We start from the raw sequence: 21,837 nt of genomic DNA, 5'->3' as shown, positions 1-21,837 counted from the left end.
ATTTATTTGTGAAATGTAAGGGAGGAATATTTTAAATGTTCCTCCACTGTTGATGAAGAATGATATATGATTTAGAGCAAGAATTAAGGAAATATCAACACCCAAGTACAACTGAGTATCTTATAACGAATACTTTAAAGTTAATTCTTTAAATTTTTTCCTTCTAGTTATAGGATGACAAATTTATTTTGAATTTTTTTTTTTTTTTTTTTTTGAGACGGAGTCTCGCTCTGTCGCCCAGGCTGCAGTGCAGTGGGGCGATCTCGGCTCACCGCAAGCTCCGTCTCCCGGGTTCACGCCATTCTCCTGCCTCAGCCTCTCCGAGTAGCTGGGACTACAGGCGCCCTCCACCACGCCCGGCTAATTTTTTGTATTTTTAGTAGAGACGGGGTTTCACCGTGGTCTCGATCTCCTGACCTCATGATCCGCCCGCCTTGGCCTCCCAAAGTGCTGGGATTATAGGCGTGAGCCACCATGCCTGGCCTATTTTGAATCTTTCCTAATGCCAGACATCTACAGGGGTATAGTATGGCTCAGGTGGTTTTTGGACTTTATGGTCTTCGGAATAAAAATACATTGCTTTGAATATATACACATTACTTGAATATCTTTTGCTAATAAAATATTTCTTCTATTATCTACTTTTCTTGCTTGTCTGTGGAAGCTATGATTACATTTCAAATCCTATTTTTTTCATTTTTTTTATTATACTTTAGGTTTTAGGGTACATGTTTCACAATGTGCAGGTTTGTTACATATGTATCCACTTTTTTTTCCAATTTCATTTTCTTGGATTGCTTTTACAAGCTACAGAATGTTGCTTGAACTTTCTCCTCAGTCTTAAAATCTTTGCAGCACCCCAAGCTAGTTGCTTTCTCTTGCTGGTTAGGGAGGTTTCTCTGTTGAGTGTGCTGACACCACCTCGACTGTTCAGCTGTAAACAGCTACAGAAGCTACTTCTTCCAAAAGGGGTAAATGTATATCTGCGTGTGCTGTTGTTTTTTTCGTAGAGACTGGAAAACAGCTGGATATAGTGTATCACAGAAATTACAACGTAGATTTTTTTTTTTTTTTTTTTTTGAAACGGACTCTCACTCTGTCCCCCAGGCTGGAGTGCAGTGGCGCAATCTTGGCTCACTGCAACCTCCGCCTCCCGGGTTCACGCCACATTCTTCTGCCTCAGCCTCCTGAGTAGCTGGGACTACAGGCGCCTGCCACCACGCCCGGCTAATTTTTTGTAGTTTTAGTAGAGATGGGGTTTCACTGTGTTAGCCAGCATGGCCTTGATCTCCTGACCTTGTGATCCACCTGGCTCAGCTTCCCAAAGTGCTGGGATGACAGGCGTGAGCCACTGTGCCTGACATACATGGAATGCTGTTTATTATGAGCCTACAGTCCACAAAGCAGCCCATTTTGCTCGTCCACACATCTGAATCACTGTGTGCATGCAAAACCCACAAAAGAAGCTCATGAGGTGGAAACTGCTGCCCCAAATGTTCACGACGATTACACTCTGTGCATTGAAGAGTTCCAGTTGCTCCCTGAGCTTGTCAACATGCACTACCATATCGTTTTCATTCTAGTCATTCTGGTGCAAATGTGGTGATTTCACTTTGTACTTTTCACCCATCTTTTCCTGTTTATTACCAATGCCCTCATTTGAAGGAGCAAACATCCAGTGATTTCTTTCTTTTTTTTTTTTTTTGAGATGGAGTTTCCCTCTCGTCACCCAGGCTGGAGTGCAATGGTGCAATCTCAGCTCACCCCAACGTCCGCCTCCCGGGTTCAAGCAATTCTCCTGCCTCAGCCTCCTGGGTAGCTGGGATTACAGGCACCCACCACCCATCCAGCTAGTTTTTAATATTTTTACTAGAGACAGCATTTTGCCATGTCACCCAGGCTGGTCTCAAACCCCTGACCTCAGGTGATCTGCCCCCCTCGGTCTCCCAGAGTGCTGGAATGACAGGTGTGAGCCCCCTTGCCCAGCTGTATCCAATGATTTCTCAAGGTCACCTCAAAAAGTCTGTGACAAAATCAAGACCTAACACCCCAATTACTAATAAAGAGATTTTTCCATGACTGCCATAACACCATCACTGGAGAGATGGCATCAGCAGTATTGGTTAATCTACATCTTATTCCCTTCATATTATACACCCTAAAGTTATATTCTCATATCCAGCAAATCTTTTTCTTTTTCTTTTTGAGATGGAATCTTGCTCTGTCACTCAGGCTGGAGTGCTCACTGCAACCTCCACTTCCTGGGTTCAAGCAATTCTCCTGCCTCAGCCTCCAGAGTAGCTAGGATTACAGGCACCTGCCACCATGCCCAGCTAATTTTTCTATTTTTAGTAGAGACGGGGTTTCACCATGTTGTCCAGGCTGGTCTTGATCTCCTGACCTTGTGATCCACCTGTCTCAGCCTCCCAAAGTGCTGGGATTACAGGCGTGAGCCACTTTGCCCACTCCTTCTTCATCATCTTCTTCTTTTTTTTTTTAAACAGATGGGAGTCTCACTCTTTCCCAGGCTGGAATGCAGTGACACTGTCATGGCTTATTATAGCCTTGAACTTCTATATACAAGCAATCCTCCCACCTCAACCTCCTGAGTAGCTGGGACTACAGGCATGTGCCACTATCCCTGGCTAATATATATACACACATACATACATATATATATACACACATATATATATGTATATATGTGTATATACATATGTGTACATACATATATATGTATATACATATGTATATATATGTGTATATATATATATGTATGTATGTGTGTATATATATATTTTTTTTTTTGAGACACAGTTTCACTCTTATTGCCCAGGCTGGAGTGCAGTGGTATGATCTCAGCTCATTGCAACGTCTGCCTCCTGGGTTCAAGCAATTCTCCTGCCTCAGCCTCCCAAGTAGGTAGGATTACAGGCATGCACTACCACGCCTGGCTAATTTTGTATTTTTAGTAGAGATGGGGTTTCACCATGTTGCCCAGGCTAGACTTGAACTCCTGACCTCAGGTGATCCTCCAGCTCTAGTCTTCCCAAGTGCTGGGATTACAGGCGTGAGCCACTGGGCCCAGCCCCTGGGAGATCTTTTCACATGTCCCACTGTGTGGGTCATCGAAATATATAAAAGTCAGCAAGACGGAGGAGGGTTATGCTTACAGGCTGTGTGTTTCAGGAACAGAGATGAAAATTATGGTCGATCTTCCTTGGTTCACATTCTTTTTGTTTCTCTTCCCAAATATCCATTTTTGCTGTCTAACTGCAAGAATAAGAAGAAAAAAAAATCTCTGCTGCACTGGAGGTGGGCAGAAATGAAAACACCCCTGGCTGTGGCAGCTCTTCAAGACAGAACCAGGAGGGGGAGAGATGGCAGGAGAAAATGGGAAGCTCATTATCCATTTGGAAACTCAGCACTCAACTGGGGGTTATAACTGGTTAAATGGTGACCTCCACCCCCCTCAAAAAAAAAGATATGCTCCATCCCCCCACAAGAAATACACCAATTCCCCCCCCCAAAAAAGATATGCTTAATTTCCTTTTTTTTTGACATGGAATCTTGCTCTGTCACCCAGGCCAGAGTGCAGTGGCGCGATCTCTGCTCACTGCAAGCTCCGCCTCCCGGGTTCACACCATTCTCCTGCCTCAGCCTCCCGAGTAGCTGGGACTAGAGGCGCCCGCCACCACGCTCGGCTAATTTTTTGTATTTTTAGTAGAGACGGGGTTTCACCGTGTTAGCCAGAATGGTCTCGATCTCCTGACCTCATGGTCTGCCCGCCTCGGCCTCCCAAAGTGCTGGGATTACAGGCAAAAGCCACCGCGCCCGGCTGATATACTCAATTTCTAACCGCTGTCTGTGAAGGGGACTTTACTTGAGAACAGGATCTTTGCAGATGTAAACACTCATTTATGCCTAGTGTTCCATTATTGGAACACTAGGCATGTGAAAGTTATTGATATCCTACTGCTGAAGGTCGTCACCAAGGTCTGATTGCAAAAATTCAAAAAAACTTGCAACCTTGGGCGTGGATGGGTTAAGATGTAAGTGACTAGGGGTCATAGTGGCTTAGGGTAGACCTTCAATTTAATGACTAGACGTCTCATAAAAAAGATGAGACAGTTCATAAAAACACACAGCTATCAAGACCATGAAGGTGATGGCAGAGATTGGAAAGACGCATCTGCAAACCAGAGATGACTGGGGTCACCAGAACATAAGAGAAAGGCATGAGGCTGGGTGCGGTGGCTCACGCCTGTCATCCCAGCACTTAGGGAGGCCGAGGCGGGCGGATCACGAGGTCAGGAGATCGAGACCATCCTGGCCAACGTGGTGAAACCCCATCTCTACTAAAAATACAAAAAAATTAGCCGGGTGTGGTAGCGGGCGCCTGTAGTCCCAGCTACTCCAGAGGCTGAGGCAGGAGAATGGTGTGAACCCAGGAGACGGAGCTTACAGTGAGCCGAGATCGCGCCACTGCACTCCAGCCTGGGCGACAGAGCGAGACAGCGTCTCAAAAAAAAAAAAGAAAAAGAGAGAAAGGCATGAAATAAATATGCCATCACATTTTCCAGAAGCAATCAACCCCACGGACCCCTTCATTCCAGGCTCCTGGCCTCCTGAACAACCAGAGAATCTTATTTCTGCTGTTTCAAGCCCCCCAGTTTGTGGTCATTTTTTTATGGTAGCCCCAGGGGACTCCTATAGAGACGGCTTGGGTCCGGACGTGGAGATATGTCGAGGCCATAGTGCTGGGGGCAAATGTGGTGTCCTGTCAGTGAAGTCCCCCTGCGTCGGCCACGTCCTCACAGGTACGCTCTCTCGGAAACAAAGCAGGAGCACCATCCACAAAGTCGTCAAAAGCCCCTCAAGGCAAGTCAGATTAACAAAGAAGGAAGAATGCCGTCTGATCTCGTTAAGGCTGCCAGACAGAGCTTGTGATATCTGCAGGAACACCCTCCGACGCCAGCCCGTTCCCCTCTTTTCTCTCACACATTATGAATAAAAACATGAAATTAGTTTTATGTCAGGAGAACAACCCCTAAGCCACTTGTAACTTATAATTATGATTTCTAAGCTGTTTGACCTGTCAGCATCAAGAAATTCACAGCCCAAGACTTCCTGCAGTTTATGGGTTCCGACGTTCTGTGCTCGCTGTGGAAAATTAACCATGAGTCTCTCATCTGCATTCTGATTTATGAACTATGGTGAGAAGCAGAAATTAGGAAAATGGACTCCCAGCCACTGGAGTTGCCAGAATGTTGGCCAGGAAGGATCCGTGGATGCCTGTGGTGACTTTTCTGAAAGAGCACAGATGACCGTGGGTTGTGTTCACCTTCAACGCAGCACACACACCGTCGTTTCAGAGACAAACAATCTTTCCAGGTACAAAAAAGCAGAGTCAGGAGATGGAATCATGTGGAGAATGTGCACCTGCCATACCCACCCTAATCTTAGCTACGGACCTTCAAGCCTCCAAGTTGGCCTGTGTGTAGAAATAGAAATATCATCCAGTTCTTACCCAGCTGATGAGACAGGGGGACCCACCATGCACCTGCCCTTTCTGGATGAAAAAGTCCTGTTGCCTTTGAGGTTTCTTAAAGTTTCTATGTTATAGGATTTATGCAAAATTTGGGGTGGTTAGCAGGTTGTGGAGTGCCAGGTACCAGTGCCCAAGGCCTGTTGCTTACCTATGACATCACCTTACAGCCTCCACCTGTGGGCCAGGTACGTGCATCATAGGAACCAGACTCCCAAAGTGCTGGGATGACGGGCGTGAGCCACCGCACCCGGCCAACGCCCTTGTTTTCTTGACAATGATTGTGCTTTTGTTATTTCATCTTGAGCTATTTCATTTTATTGATTCCATGATGTCATTTCATCTTATTCACTCCGTCATGAATGGATCGTTGAAAGAATTTCGCGGAAACATCCTTGGCTGAAATGTGCCGAACAAGCCACGTACTCACTCCTTCATTCAACAACCATTCATTGAAGACCTCAAAGAGGCGGCTTATTCAGGCACGGATAGGAATAGCAACGCCATCTGGGCACGGTGCCTCACGCCTGTAATCCCAGCACTTTGAGAGGCCGAGGCAGGTGGACCACCTGAGATCAGGAGTTCAAGACCAGCCTGGCCAACATGGTGAAACCCCGTCTCTACTAAAAATAACAAAATTAGCCGGGCACGGTGGCAGGCACCTGTAATCCCAGCTACTTGGGAGGCTGAGGCAGGAGAATCGCTTGAACCTGGGAGGCAGAGGTGGCAATGAGTTGAGATCGTGCCACTGCACTCCAGCCTGGGTGACAGAGCGAGACTCCATCTCAAAAAGAAAAAATACGAAATCTCAGTTCCTTCTATTTTATGAATGAAGCACAAGATTTGCATCTGGACATTGCCCTAAAACAGCTTTCGATCTGGCTGCATTTTCAAAGCGTCTCTGAGATGGCCTTGGGGTGACCCGTGCTATGAAAGGTTCTTGGTGTGGTCATCACTCCTGCAATGGCTTCGTCTGACCCCTGCCCTGTGACCCCAGATCTCTGAGTCAACCTCACCCAGATTCCCTCTCCTGACGATTTTGAAATAGACATAGAGATTCGTCATTGCTTTGAAGAGTGAGACTATATTCTGTGTGTTTGGAAATGTGGGGTGGGGTCTTCCATCCACCGTGGGGGCCAGAGAGAGAGAGACAGAGAGCAGTGGCTGGATGGTTGGCAGAGAGAGAGAAAGGGAAGGCGGGAGATTGAACCAGAAGCAATGCCGTGATCAAAGAGGACAGATGACACGCAACCATCCATCAGTCAACCCCTCTTTCAATAGTTCAGGGATGCAGATGGCAGAGACGGGCTGGGGCTGGAGGCTGGAGACAGCGTTGCCAGCCGTGCTCTGCCCGCCATTCTCCTGAGCCCCAGCCCCTCGCCGAGCAAACGTCTGTTCTCTGACTAAGCAGGCATCAACTGGTGTCCGTTCAGTGCAATCTAATGAGAATGTTTTGGAATGAGACAGTGGTGATGGTGGCCCAACATTGGGAATGGACTTTGTGGCACTGAACTTTGCATTAAAGGTAAATCTCATGTTATGTGTATTGTGCCATAATAGAAAATAGACATATAGATGGATGATAGATGATAGATAGATGTATAGATAAAATAGATGAGAGATACATAGATGATGGTGATACATAGATAGATAGATAGATAGATAGATAGATAGATAGATAGATACATAGATAGATAGATAGATAGATAGATAGATAGATAGATAGATAGAAAGATAGATAGGTAGATAGATAGATAGATGATAGATGATAGATAGATAGATACATACATACATAGATACATAGATACATAGATAGATAGATGATGATAGATGATAGATAGATAGATAGATAGATAGATAGATAGATAGATAGATACATAGAGTAGATAGATAGATAGGTAGATTGATAGATAGATAGATAGATAGATAGATAGATAGATACATACATACATACATACATACATACATACATAGATACATAGATAGATAGATAGATAGATGATAGATAGATAGATAGAGTAGATAGAAAGATAGATAGGTAGATATAGATAGATAGACAGATAGATAGATAGACAGATAGATACATAGATACATAGATAGACACATAGATAGATACATAGCTAGATACATAGATAGATAGAAGATAGGTGATGGTAATAGATAGATACTTAGGTAGATAGAAGATAGATAGAAGATAGATATATAGATAGACAGACAGACAGACAGGTAGATAGATAGATAGATGATGGTAATAGATACACACTTAGGTAGACAGATACATAGATACATGATGGTAATAGATACATAGATAAGATGAATAGATAGATAAGACAGATAGATATGTAGATGATTGATGATAGATAAATGAGGTAGGTAGATGTATGATAAATAGATGACAGGGAGATGATTAATAGATCGTACATTCATAGGATAGATAGGTAGATAGTGTTTTTTTCTTCCTTTCTCTCTCTCCTTCTTTCTGTCCTTCTCTCCCTCGTTTCTTCTTCCTTCTTTTCTTCCTTTCTTTCCTTTCTTACTTTTTCCCTCCTCCTGTCCTCCCTCCTTCTTTTCCTCCCTTGTTTCTTCATTTCTTCCTCTCTTCCTCCCTCCCTTTTTTCTCTCTCTCTCTCCTTCTTTCCTTCCTTCCTTCTCTCCTTCCTTCCTTCATTCCTTCTTTCCTTCCTTCCTTCCTTTTTTCTTCCTTCCTTGCTTTCCTTCCTTCCTTCCTTCCTTCCTTCCTTCCTTCCCTCCCTCCCTCCCTCCCTCCCTCCCTCCCTCCTTCCTTCCTTCCTTCCTTCCTTCCTTCCTTCCTTCCTTCCTTCCTTCCCTCTCTTCCTCTGTCCCTCCCCCATGAACCAGTTCAGGACCCCACAGAGCAGCAATGTCCAATGTACCAGAATGGATCTTGTGAAAGATTTCATGTTTTTTTGTTGTTGTTGTTTTGTTTTGTTTTTTTCCTTAAAGAAAGCCCTTAAGATACACTTCACTTTGGGCCGCACCAAACTGACCTCCGTGCTGCCAGCCCTCCTGTGACTGGAGACCATTGTGGGGAGAAGGGAGGGAAGGGAGGGGTAGGTCCTGGAAGAAGGGTAAGTGATGGATAGGCTGATTCCCCAAGGAACATTTGCATGCTAAATGAGTCATGCTTGTTAGCAGCAGGGAGGCCCCACAAGGCCCCTGGCAGGTGCGACAGGGGATCCTCAGGCTGGCTGGGGCCAGTGTGAGGCCTCGCCACCATTTTTCTCCCGCTGCCCGCCCCAAACATTCCAAACCTCAGGCCGGAAGCAATGGCAGAGGTTTTTGTTTTACATACCTAGAGATTTCTCCAAGAACTGAAAATAGAGCTATCCTTCAATCAAACAATTCCACTCCTGGGTATCTATCCAAAGGAAAAGAAGTCATTCTATCAAAAAGACACCTGCCACAGGGCACAGGGTCTCATGCCTGGCGTCCCAGCATTTTGGGAGGCCGAGGCGGGCAGATCACCTGAGGTCAGGCGTTCGAGACCGAGACCAGCCTGGCCAACATGGTGAAACCCTGTTTCTTCTAAAAAAAAAAATACAAAAAGTAGACGGGCATGCTGGCACACACTTGTAAACCCTGCTACTCGGGAGGCTGAAGCAGAGGGATGAGAAGTTATTTAATGGGTACAATATACACTATTTGGGGGATGGATACACTAAAAGCTCTGAGTTCACCATTCTGCTGTCTACACATGCAACAAAATTGCACTTAAACTCCTTAAATCTATAAAAATTTCAAAATAGGCCGGGCACAGTGGCTCATGCCTGTAATCCCAGCACTTTGGGAGGCCGAGGCAGGTGGATCACGTGAGGTCAGGAGATCGAGACCGGCCCGTTCTCTACTAAAAATATAAAAATTAGCTGGGTGTGGTGGTGCATGCTTGTAATCTCAGCTACTCTGGAGGCTGAGGCAGGAGAATTGCTTGAACCCGGGAGGCGGAGGTTGCAGTGAGCTGAGATCGCACCGCTTTCACTCCAATGATAGACTGAAACTGTGTCTCAAAAATAATAATAGTAATAAGTAAAGCATGCTTACAAAAAGTAAATACATACCTGGTAGTTGTCAGTTGGCCAAAACAAGATCCCCCTTCAGAATTGACCCTATTTACAGTTTTCCTGCATTTGACTGAGGTCAGGTGTCTGGTCAAGGTGGAGCTTAGGGGAACCACAAAGCAAAGAGGCATTTCACCTGGATTTCTTCCCAGCCAGTCATGCGTATAGACACTGCATGTGTGTGTGTGTGTGTGTTTGCATGACTGCACACACATGTGACAGCTTGTGCATGGCCACAGCAAGAATCTAGCAAAGAATAAATCTGCATATGACTCCTCCCAGGCATGCTTGTGTATCCACACCGTGTGTGCATGTGTGTGCATGCTTGTGTATCCACACTGTGTGTGCATGCATGTGTATCCACACTGTGTGTGCATGTGTGTGCATGCACGTGTGTGGATGTGTGTATGTGCATGTGTGCATGAGTGCACACACACGTGACAGCTTGTTCATGGCCACAGCAAGAATCTAGCAAAGAATAAATCTGCATATGACTCCTCCCAGGCATGCATGTGTATCCACACTGTGTGTGCATGTGTGTGCATGCTTGTGTATCCACACTGTGTGTGCATGTGTGTGGATGTGTGTATGTGCATGTGTGCATGAGTGCACACACATGTGACAGCTTGTGCATGGCCACAGCAAGAATCTAGCAAAGAATAAATCTGCATATGACTCCTCCCAGGCACGCATGTGTAACCACACTGTGTGTGCATGTGTGTGCATGTTTGCATGACTGCACACATGTGAAAGCTTGTGCATGGCTGGACTAAGAATCTAGCAAAGGCAAAATCTGCATTTGCCACTTCCCAGGCACGCATGTGTAACCACACTGTGTGCACGTGTGTGTGTGTGTGTGTGTGTGTGTGCATTGTACTCATGAGATGGCACACACACCACGAACAAAATAACCCTGCACCCAGAAGCCCACAGCCCACAGAGACGTTCAACAAATAGCCCCCAACCCACTCATTGCCACTGCCGTACAAATCAACTCCTGGGATCCTTCACCCCCCTCCCCGCTTCTTCCAACAGGACAAGGTCAAATGCTGTGTCCTCGTGGGCTATAAATATGCTTTCTACAGAGCTGGCTTGTTCCCAGTTCGCCTAATGAACGCCTACCTGACATTTGTTTTCACAACGGCAAAGCATCACAGTGTTCCCCACTCTAATCCCCTGCCTAATTCAATCTTTCTGCAGATCAAATGCGCTCACGGGCCCTGACAGATCTCTCAGTCACTTCCCATGAAGGACGGGGCTGCAGCCCTGTATCAATTTGCCATCACATGGTCAGCCAGGGCCCCGGGAAAGGACAGGGCCCTTTCTGGCTGTCTTCCCAATGTCTTCCCCTGGTTTCTTTTCTATAATTCCTTTTTTCTTTTCTCCTTTCTTCTTTGTTTCTTTTCTTTCTCTTCTTTCTCTCCTTCCTTTCTTTTCTTCTTTCTTTCTTTCTCTTTTTCTTTCTTTCTTTTCCTCTCTTCCTTCCTTCCTTCCCTCTCTCCTTTCTTTCTCTTTCTTTTCTCTTGCTTTCTTTCTTTTCTTTGTGTTTCATCTCTCTCCTTCCCTCCTTTCTTTCTTTATTTTTTCTTTTCCTCTCTCTTCTTCCTTCCTTCCTTCCTTCTTTCTTTCCCAGGGTCTTGCTCTGTCACCCAGGCTGGAATGCAGTGATATGATCCTGGCTGGCTCACTGCAGCCTCCAACTCCTGGGCTTGAGTGATCCTTCTGCCTCAACTGAGTACGTAGCTGGAACTACAGGTGCATGCCACCATGCCTGGATGTTTCTAAAATTTTTTTTATAAAAAAAAAACAAAACTTAGCCAGCTATGGTGGTGGGCGCCTGTAGTCCCAGCATGCCACCATGCCTGGATAATTTTTTTTATAGCGATGGGGTCTTGCTATGTTGTCCAGGCTGGTCTCAAACTCCTGGGCTCAGGTGATCTTCCCACCTCAGCTTTCCTTATAGCTGGAACCACAGACACTCACCACCATGCCCTGCTCATTTTTAAAAATATTTTGTGGCCAGGCGTGGTGGCTCACGCCTGTAATCCCAGCACTTTGGGAGGCCAAGGTGGGCGGATCATGAGGTCAGGAGATCGAGACCATCCTGGCTAACACGGTGAAACCCCGTCTCTACTAAAAATACAAAAAATTAGCTGGGCGTGGTGGCAGGCGCCTGTAGTCCCAGCTACTTGGGAGGCTGAGGCAGGAGAATGGCGTGAACCCGGGAGGTGGAGCTTGCAGTGAGCCGAGATTGTGCCACTGCACCCCAGCCTGGGCGACAGAGTGAGACTCCATCTCAAAAAAAAAAAAAAAAATACTTCCTAGAGATGGAATCTCCCTGTGCTACCCAGGCTGGTGTCGAACTCCGGGAATCAAGTGATCCTCCCGCCTCGGCCTCCCAAAATGTTGGGATGACAAGAGTGAGCCACCATATGCCCAATCTCCACAGTTTTTTATTTTGTGTGTCTTCTGTCTTTCCCTTTCTTTCTCTCTTCCTATCTCCACAGCTAATATCTCATGTTTTTGTATTATTTTGTTTGTAAAATCAAGTTACAGCTTCAGAATGCACCCTCCCCTGCCTGTGCTGGTTTGTCTTATTAATGGTGAGTGAGTAAAACCCACCCGGGATGACAGGCATGCGCCACCACACCCGGCTAAATTTTGTATTTTTAGCAGAGACGGAGTTTCACCATGTTGGTCACGCTGGTCTCGAACCCCTGACCTTGTGACCCGCCCACCTCAGTCTCCCAAAGGGCTGGGATTACAGCCGTGAGCCACTGTGTCCGGCCAAAAAAAATACATTTTAGGGTAAAATATTTAGATTTCCTCCAGGTCCTGCTCTGTGTCACATAAGGGTACACCAGAGTCAGCTCAGAACTTGGTATCTTATGGCTGCCAAGAGCCTGTTCTGTGTGTCTTATGACCCCCTTTTAAAAAATTTATTTACCTTTTTTTAACATTAATGGTCAGCTGGGCCTAAACTCCAAGGGAACCAGATATGACAAGTGCTATCTGATCTCCATTTTCATCATTGCCAGCATATGAACCAGGGTTCGCTAAAGGGTGAAATAATAGGATTGATTAATATATAAAAGGGAGTTTATTGGCCAGGTGCAGTGGCTCACGCCTGTCATCCCTGCACTTTGGGAGGCCGAGACAGGTGGATCACCTGAAGTCAGGAGTTCGAGACCAGCCTGGCCAACATGGAAAAACCCGGTCTCTACTACAAACACAAAAAACTTAGCCAGGCGTGGTGGCGCATGCTCGTAATCCCTGCACTTTGGGAGGCTGAGGCAGGTGGATCACCAGAGGTCGGGAGTTCGAGACCAGCCTGACCAACATGGTGAAACCCCGTCTCTACTAAAAACACAAAAAATTAGCCGGGTGTGGTGGTGGGCACCTGTAATCCCAGCTACTCTGGAGGCTGAGGCAGGAGAATCACTTGAACCTGGGAGGTGGAGCTTGCAGTGAGCTGAGATCGTGCCACTGCACTCCAGCAGGTGGATCACCAGAGGTCGGGAGTTCGAGACCAGCCTGACCAACATGGTGAAACCCCGTCTCTACTAAAAACACAAAAAATTAGCCGGGTGTGGTGGTGGGCACCTATAATCCCAGCTACTCCAGAGGCTGAGGCAGGAGAATCACTTGAACCTGGGAGGTGGAGCTTGCAGTGAGCTGAGATCGTGCCACTGCACTCCAGCCTGGGGGACAAGAGTCCCTGGCAAACCTGTGGTGCACGTCCTAGAGTGTAAAAACTGATGGAGCATGGTGGAGTCTGTAGTCAAAGGCAGGAAGCATCCAGCGTGGGAGAAAGATGGGGGCTGTTAGAGTCAGCCCGTCCTGTCCTTCCACCATCCACTGCCTGCTTCTATCCCAGCCCAGCTGGCAGCTGATGAGATGGTGCCCATGCAGAGTGAAAGTGGGTCTGCCTCTCTCAGTCTACTGGCTTTGGCGAGACCCTCACAGACACAGCCACCATGAATATTTTGCATTCTTCAATCCAGTCAGGTTGACACTGAATATTCACCATCCCAGCCAGGAATTCAGTTTTTTTTTTCTGGAGTCCCCTTGGTTAAGAGAGGGTCAGTTCAGGCTGGTTGTGGTGACTCAGACCTTTAATCCCAGCACTTTGGGAGGCTGAGGCGGGCGGATCATGAGGTCAACAGTCCAAGACCAGCCTAACCAACATGATGAAACTGCATCTCTACCAAAAATACAAAAACTAGCCGGGCTTGGTGGCACGCACCTGTAGTCCCAGCTACTGGGGAGGCTGAGGCAGGAGAACCGCCTGAACCCGGGAGGCGGAGGTTGCAGTGAGCCGAGATCGCGCCACCGCACTCCAGCCTGGGTGACAGAGCCAGATTCCGTCTCAAAAAAAAAAAAAAAAAAAAGGTTCAAAGGGTTCAAATCCTTAAGATTTCATTTTTGGTTTACCCTATGACACAGAATATATTGTCTTTAGAAAACTTCCAAGGTAATAATGCATAAATGCCTCATTCCACTCCATCATCTGGATGTTTGGATGCCTCTCACCCAACTTTTTTCTGGTCCTGTTTTCAGACTTATAATTAGTCTGAAAACTTCTAATGCCATTTATGTATCCTCAAATGTGATCCAAACCTAAAACAACTGATATTCTGCCAGGCTCATCAAAGGAAAGATAATTCACGTTGGGGTTATACATTTTTCTTTTGATGATTTGATAACCATTTATGGATTGATTCAAAAGAATAATGACAATAAAAATCTACTGCAGAATTCTTCTTAATTATAGAAAAAGCACTTCATAAATATTGAAATCTGTTCTTATGTGCGAATGCCCTGATTTTTCTATATTTGGACAAACTCCGAACACAATTATTTGGTGATTAATCTATTTTTTAAATTTTCTGTTCATTAGTCTTTTGATGAAAGTTTATCTAAGCAAAGGTCACACAGAGTTAGTGCACAAGGAGAATGGAATATAGATCATCGTATGAACGGAGAAGGAAGACAAGAAAATGGCCTCATGCTGGCTACTAAGGCTGTATCTTTAGGGGACAAATGAATTCTCAATTTAGCACTTTAGCCACCTTCATTTTCCATCGGGAGGGATGAACACAGTTGACTGAGTCATCATATAACCCCATTCATTTTCTTTCTTTCTAAAGCACTTACAAAATATAAATAGATAATGATATTTTGATAATGTAGAAGGAGAAGAACCACTTATATAATATATGATGTTATGGGTTGAAGAGGGGAATAATATATAATATTTAATGTTATAGGTTGAATAGGGGACTCTCAAAAAAAAAATATGTTGAACTCCGAAGTCCTGCAACTGGGCAACATGGTCTTATTTGGAAAGATGGTCTTTACCAATGCAGTGAAGTTAGAATGACATCATCCTGGATTAGGATGGGCCCTAAAGCCAATGACAGGTGTCCTTCTAAGAGACGGAAGAGGAGACACAGACACAGAGGTGGAGGCCACGTGGAGATGGAGGCAGAGACTGGAGTGATGCAGCCACAAGCCCAGGGATGCCTGGAGCCCCCAGGAGCTGGGAGAGGCAGGAAAGAGCCTTCCCTGCGTCTTCCAGGGGGAGCCAGGTACAATGCGAAGAGATTGAATGGTGGCCCCAAAAGATAGGTTCACATTTAAGCCCCCAAAATCTGTGAATGAGATCTTATTTGGAAGGAGGATCTTTGCAGATGTAATTAGTTAAGGATCTTGAGATCATCCTGGATTAGGGTGGGTCGTAAATGCAATGAGAGGTGTTCTTCTAAGAGACGGAATAGGAGACACAGACACAGAGGTGAAGGCCACGCGGAGATAGAGGCAGAGACTGGAGTGATGCAGCCACAAGCTGAGGGACACCTGGAGCCCCCAGGAGCTGGGAGAGGCAGGAAAGAGCCAAGAGATTGAATGGTGGGACGGGTTTTGCAGCAATTTCTAGAAAAAAAAAAAAAAAAGCCCCCTTCTGGGTCATTGGGTCATTGCCTTGGAAAGGAGCGGTAACATCTGGGTGTTGTCATGGAAATGGGAACTGGTGGGTGTGTCTTATTGTATTTGTCTGTTCTCATGCTGCCAATAAAGAAAGACGTATGCAAGACTGCGTACTTTATACAGGAAACAGGTTTAATGGACTCACAGTTCCACATGGCTGGGGAAACCTCCCAGTCATGGCAGAAGAGCAAGGGACGTCTTACACGGTGGCAGAGGTAAGAAGAGAATGAGAACCACGTGAAACAGATTTAGCCTTCTGAAACCATCAGATCCCATGAGACTTATCCACTACCATGAGAACAGCATGGAGGAACCGCCCCATGATTCAACTATCTTCCACAACACATGGGAATCATGGGAGCTACAATTCAGGATGAGATTTGGGTGGGGACACAGCCAAACCGTATCACTAACGGAGAGCTGCTTCTGCCCTAGACCTGCTTTAGCTAGACCTCAACCTGGTCCGGTGTCTTAGCCCTGCGTCTGTGGTCATGTCCTGCTTCCTACCTCAGAGGCATGAGAATGATGTAATTTGACTTCAAAGAACATTAGCCGCTGCGTGGAGAATGACTGGAAGAAGGCAAGAATGGGAATTGAGGAGCACTTTGGGAAGCTGCCATCTCTGTAGTGAGCGTGTGCAGATTCCACCTGGGATCATCTGTATCTGAGTCCTACACACTTCATTCTCAGCACTGTCTGGGTGTGCATGGTTCTGTGTTCACCCTGGGTGAAGACATCTATGACTCATAGGGCAGATCACCAGAATGCTTTCTTTTTTTCTTTTTCTTTTCTTTTTCTTTTTTTTTTTTTTAAAGACTGAATCTCGCCAGGTGCGGTGGCTCAAGTCTGTAATCCCAGCACTTCGGGAGGCCGAGGAGGGCAGATCACAAGGTCAGGAGATTGAACCATCCTGGCTAACACGGTGAAACCCCGTCCCTACTAAAAATACAAAAAATTAGCCAGGCTTGGTAGTGGGCGCCTGTACTCCCAGCTACTCGGGAGGCTGAGGCAGGAGAATGGCATGAACCCGGGAGGCAGAGGTTGCAGTGAGCCGAGATTGTGCCACTGCACTCCAGCCTGGGGGACAGAGTGAGATTCTGTCTCAAAAAAAAAAAAAACAAAAAAACAAAACAAAACTGAATCTCACTCTGTTTCTCAGGCTGGAGTACACTGGTATGGTCTCAGCTCACTGAAACCTCCACCTCCTGGGTTCAAGCAATTCTCTTGCCTCAACCTCCCCAGTAGCTGGGACTACAGGTGCACACCACCAAGCCCAGCTCATTTTTTTTTGGATTTTTAGTAGAGACAGGGTTTCACTATGTTGTCCAGGCTGGTCTTGATCTCCTGGCCTCAAGTGATCCACCCACCTTGGCCTCCCAAAGTGCTGGGATCACAGGTATGAGCCACTGCACCCAGCCAAGGATGCTTTAAGGTCGAGGTAACAAGGACTGCATCTACATATGATAAACCCAAGAATACTCCCTGGAAACTGGGCCAAAGAATACAACATGGGAAGGATGTGATGTGGCCCCAGCTAAACATGGCTGGGTTTTTGTTGTACTCAGGTGAAGGTTCAGTTGTAAGCCACACCAGGAAAAGATATGGAGACATCAGATCTCATGCAGAGGAGGAGAGGTCAAGTGTATTGTGTCCCCAGTCCTGTGTAGGATCTGGGCTGATGACACCCTCCTCACCTTATGGATTTCTCACAACAGAGAGATTCCAGAAAACAGCCTTAGATATCGGCAAACTTCCCTTGACAATGCACTATCACGCTCACCCTACAAAGTCCCTTTTGGTGACACACACACTTAAAGTCATCTCCATGAACCATGGCAAAATAAGTGGTTAAACCTTCTCAGATGCATTTCTGTTACCTCGATATGGATGTAGGTTGAGTATTAATCTCACTAAATGCTGTCTAGAGAGTGAAACTCCACAACTTTCATCTGCATAAGAAAGATATCTTATGATATGCTAATGATAAAGGTGGAATCCTTAATGAGTATTATAATTAAGGACAAATAATTAAATGCTTACCTTTTTTGGTTTCTTTGAACATCAGCCTCAAAGCTGTCTGCATTGATAAAATATCGCATAGAAAAGACAGCTAGTTCTTCTCTTCCTGATATTTTGGCTTCAGTGACTATTTTGGGGGGCTCTGGGACTGTCCACCTCTACAGTGTTGTGGCCAAATTGGAAGAGTGGAATGAAAATGTAGGCTCTGGGCTGATGAGACCATTCTCACTTCATCTATTCCTCACACAGGGAAGGAGAGGTCAAGTGTATTGAGGTCCTGATCCTGTGGAGGTCGTGGGCTGATGAGGCCCTCATCACTTCATATATTCCTCACATGAGGAAGGAGAAGTCAAGTGTACTGAGGTCCTAGTCATGTGTCGGCTCTGGGCTGATGACACCCTCGTCACTTCATGTATTCCTTACACGGGGAAAGAGTGGTCAAGTGTATTGAGGTCCTCATCCTGTGCAGGCTCCGGGCTGGTGAGATTCCTCCTCACTTCATATATTCCTCACACGGGGAAAGAGTGGTCAAGTGTATTGAGGTCCTGGTCCTGGGCAGGCTCTGGGGTTGTGACACCCTCCTCACTTCATGTATTCCTCACACGGGGAAGGAGAGGTTAAGTGTATTGAGGTCCTAGTCCTGTGCAGGTTCTGGGCTGGTGAGATTCCCCCTCACTTCATGGGTTCCTCACTCAGGGAATGAGAGGTCAAGTGTATTGAGGTCCTGGTCCTGTGCAGGCTCTGGGCTGATGACACTCTCGACACTTCATATATTCCTCACATGGGGAAGGAGAAGTCAAGTGTATTGAGGTCCTGGTCCTGTGGAGGTTGTGGACTGATGAGACCCTCATCACTTCATATATTCCTCACACGAGGAAGGAGAAGTCAAGTGTATTGAGGTCCTGATCCTGTGGAGGTCGTGGGCTGGTGACACCCTCCTCACTTCATATATTCCTCACACGAGGAAGGAGAAGTCAAGTGTATTGAGGTCCTAGTCATGTGTAGGCTCTGGGCTGATGACACCCTCCTCACTTCATATATTCCTCACACGAGGAAGGAGAAGTCAAGTGTATTGAGGTCCTAGTCATGTGTAGGCTCTGGGCTGATGACACCCTCGTCACTTCATGTATTCCTTACATGGGGAAAGAGTGGTGAAGTGTATTGAGGTCCTCATCTAGTGCAGACTCTGGGCTGGTGACACCCTCCTCACTTCATGTATTCCTCACACGGGGAAGGAGAAGTCAAGTGTATTGAGATTCTGGTCCTGGGCAGGCTCTGGGGTTGTGACACCCTTTCTACTTCATGAACTCATCACAGCAAGGAAGCAGTCTATTAAGGTAAAGTGTGTTAAGTTCATAGTCCTGTACAGGTTGACCTGACTGTGTTTAATATCATTTACTTCTCACAGATGACTTTATCAACCCTGGGTCACCTACGGTACTGGGATTAACTCCACCCCGGATTGCTCGTTTTACCTCTCTACGCCCTCAGAACACCTACCCCTGCCCTTCTCAATGACGGAGGAATTTCAGAGGTAGTTCAGCCACCAATGATCCATACACAAACAAGGTGACCCTTCAACTTCTTACATGTAATACATTGAAGAATGGAATTAATTATATTTCAGTAAAAATGAAATTGTCCTGGGCACTGTAAAAGTAGGCTGGGTGCAGCGGCTCATGCCTGTAATCCCAGCATTTTGGGAGGCCAAGATGGGTGGATCACCTGAGGTCAGGACTTCAAGACCAGCCTGGCCAACACGGTGAAACCCCGTCTCCACTAAAGATACAAAAGTTAGCTGGACATGGTGGTGCACACCTGTATCCCAGCTACCCAGAAGGCTGAGGCAGGAGAATCACTTGAACCCGGGAGGTGGAGGTTTCAGTGAGCTGAGATTGTGCCACTGCACTCCAGCCTGGGTGACAGAGCGAGAATCTGTCTCAAAATAAATACGTAAATAAATCGATAAGAAGAAATTAATGAACTCCGTCCCCCCACAAAAGAAAAAAAAAAATGCCACGCCTGTCTATGACTTTTTTTTTTTTTTTGAGATGTAGTCTCGCTCTGTCACCCAGGCTGGAGTGCAATGGCACAATCTCGGCTCACTGCAAGCTCCGCTCCCAGGTTCACCCCATTCTCCTGCCTCAGCCTCCCAAGTAGCTGGGACTACAGGTGCCCGCCACCACACCCGACTAATTTTTTTTTTTGTATTTTTAGTAGAGACAGGGTTTCATCGTGTTAGCCAGGATGGTCTCAATCTCCTGATCTCATGATCTGCCTGCCTCAGCCTCCCAAAGTGCTGGGATTACAGGCGTGAGCCACCGTGCCCAGCCCGTCTATGACATTTTGAAACCAGAAGAACGGCACAAACTGGAGAGATTACTCTTGAAGCCAGGGAACAGAGGGACCTCATGGAACCCTTATTCAAGCGATTCTCCTGCCTCAGCCTCCCAAGTAGCTGGGATTACAGGCGCCCACCAGCATGCCCGGCTAATTTTTTGTATTTTTTATAGAGACGGGGTTTCACCGTGTTAGCCAGGATGGTCCCCATCTCCTGACCTTGTAATCCACCCGCCTCGGCCTCCCAAAGTGTTGGGATTACAGGCGTGAGCCACCCCACCTGGCCTGTCCACTGTTATCTAAACAGACTCAGCTGATTTTGTGCACCCTGCTGTGTAGCAAAAATAAACAAACAAAAAATAATCTATCTCTAAATGCTATTGTAACCCATCTCTAAATTCTACTCTATCTGTCCTGCCTACAGATAGAATATAATTTAGACCCAGGCTGGGTGCAGTGGTTCACGCCTGTAGCCCCAGCACTTTGAGAGGCTGAGACAGGTGGATTGCTTGAACCCAGCCTGAATGACACACACAAAAACACCCAACTCTACCAAAAATACAGAACTTAGCCGGGCGTGGTGGTTCATGCACCTGTGATCTCAGCTACTTGGGAGGCTGAGGCGGGAGGGTCACCTGAGCCCAGGGGACAGAGGTTGCAGTGAGCCGAGGTTGTACCACAGCAGTCCAGCCAGAGTGACAGCATGAGGCCCTGCCTCAAAAAAAAAAAAAAAAAAAAAAAGGAAAAAAGAATAGAATTTAGGACCGACACTCTGTCCAGGTCTAAATGTCGACACTCCCAACTGTAGAGTTGAGGGTACTTTTTGTATCACTCAGCCTGGATTCAAGCAATCCACCTGCCTCAGCCTCCCAAAGTGCTGGGACTGCAGGCATGAACCACTGCACCCAGCCTGGGTCTAAATCCTATTCTATCTGTTCTCCCTACAGTTATAATCAAGTTTAGAGATGGGTTACAATAGAACTTGGAGGCCAGGAGCGGTGGCTCACGCCTGTAATCCCAGCACTTTGGGAGGCCGAGGCGGGCAGATCACTTCCAGAACTTCAAGATTAGCCTGGTCAACATGGTAAAACCCCGTCTCTACTAAAAATACCAAAAATTAGCCGGGCCTGGTGGCAGGTGCCTGTAGTCCCAACTACCTGGGAGGCTGAGACAGGAGAATTGCTTGAACCTGGGAGGCGGAGCTTGCAGTGAGCCGAGATCTCACCACTGCACTCCAGCCTGGGGGATCAGAGTGAGACTCTGTCTCAAAAAAAAAATAATAATAATAAAAGATAGAATTTTGAGGTAGGTCATTTTCTCCAGGGCAGCTGGTCAAGCTGGTAGATACTGTAAGGGCGGTTAAGTCTCAGCTCCTGAACGGTGATCTAACCCCCTCTGAGTGCTGGTGTGCAGTCTCAGCTCCTGGCTGAGTTAATTGCTAGCAGGTTTACGAAGCATCTAATTGAGCTGGACATCTCCGTGACCTCTGACCGCCAGGCCGTTGCAAGACGTCTTGGACATAAGGCAGCCTGCAGGTTATTTAGTACGTGTGAGGACTTTGCATTTTTCTTTACCCTCCATGTGAAAATAGTTAACCGCAGTGAAACATCCCACCCCTGCACTTTGCAAAATGGTGAAATTAAGTTTTCCATGGAGGCGCTGAGGGCCGGCGGTGAGCAGCCCGGGAAACACAGTCTTCATTCATTCTGCAGAAAGAAACTTGTTCATATTCAACAACGATAACCTTTCAGAAGGTTTCGAAAGCAAATCTGACACCCCATTAAAAGGCAAATGATTTTTTTTTCTCTCCACACAAGAAAAAGAAACTTTTAAAACACAGAAGGCTATTAATAAATAATGGGGCTC

The sequence above is a fragment of the Symphalangus syndactylus genome, chromosome X (genome assembly GCF_028878055.3).
Source record: "Symphalangus syndactylus isolate Jambi chromosome X, NHGRI_mSymSyn1-v2.1_pri, whole genome shotgun sequence".
NCBI lineage: Eukaryota > Metazoa > Chordata > Mammalia > Primates > Hylobatidae > Symphalangus > Symphalangus syndactylus.
This window is presented reverse-complemented; position numbering follows the sequence as displayed.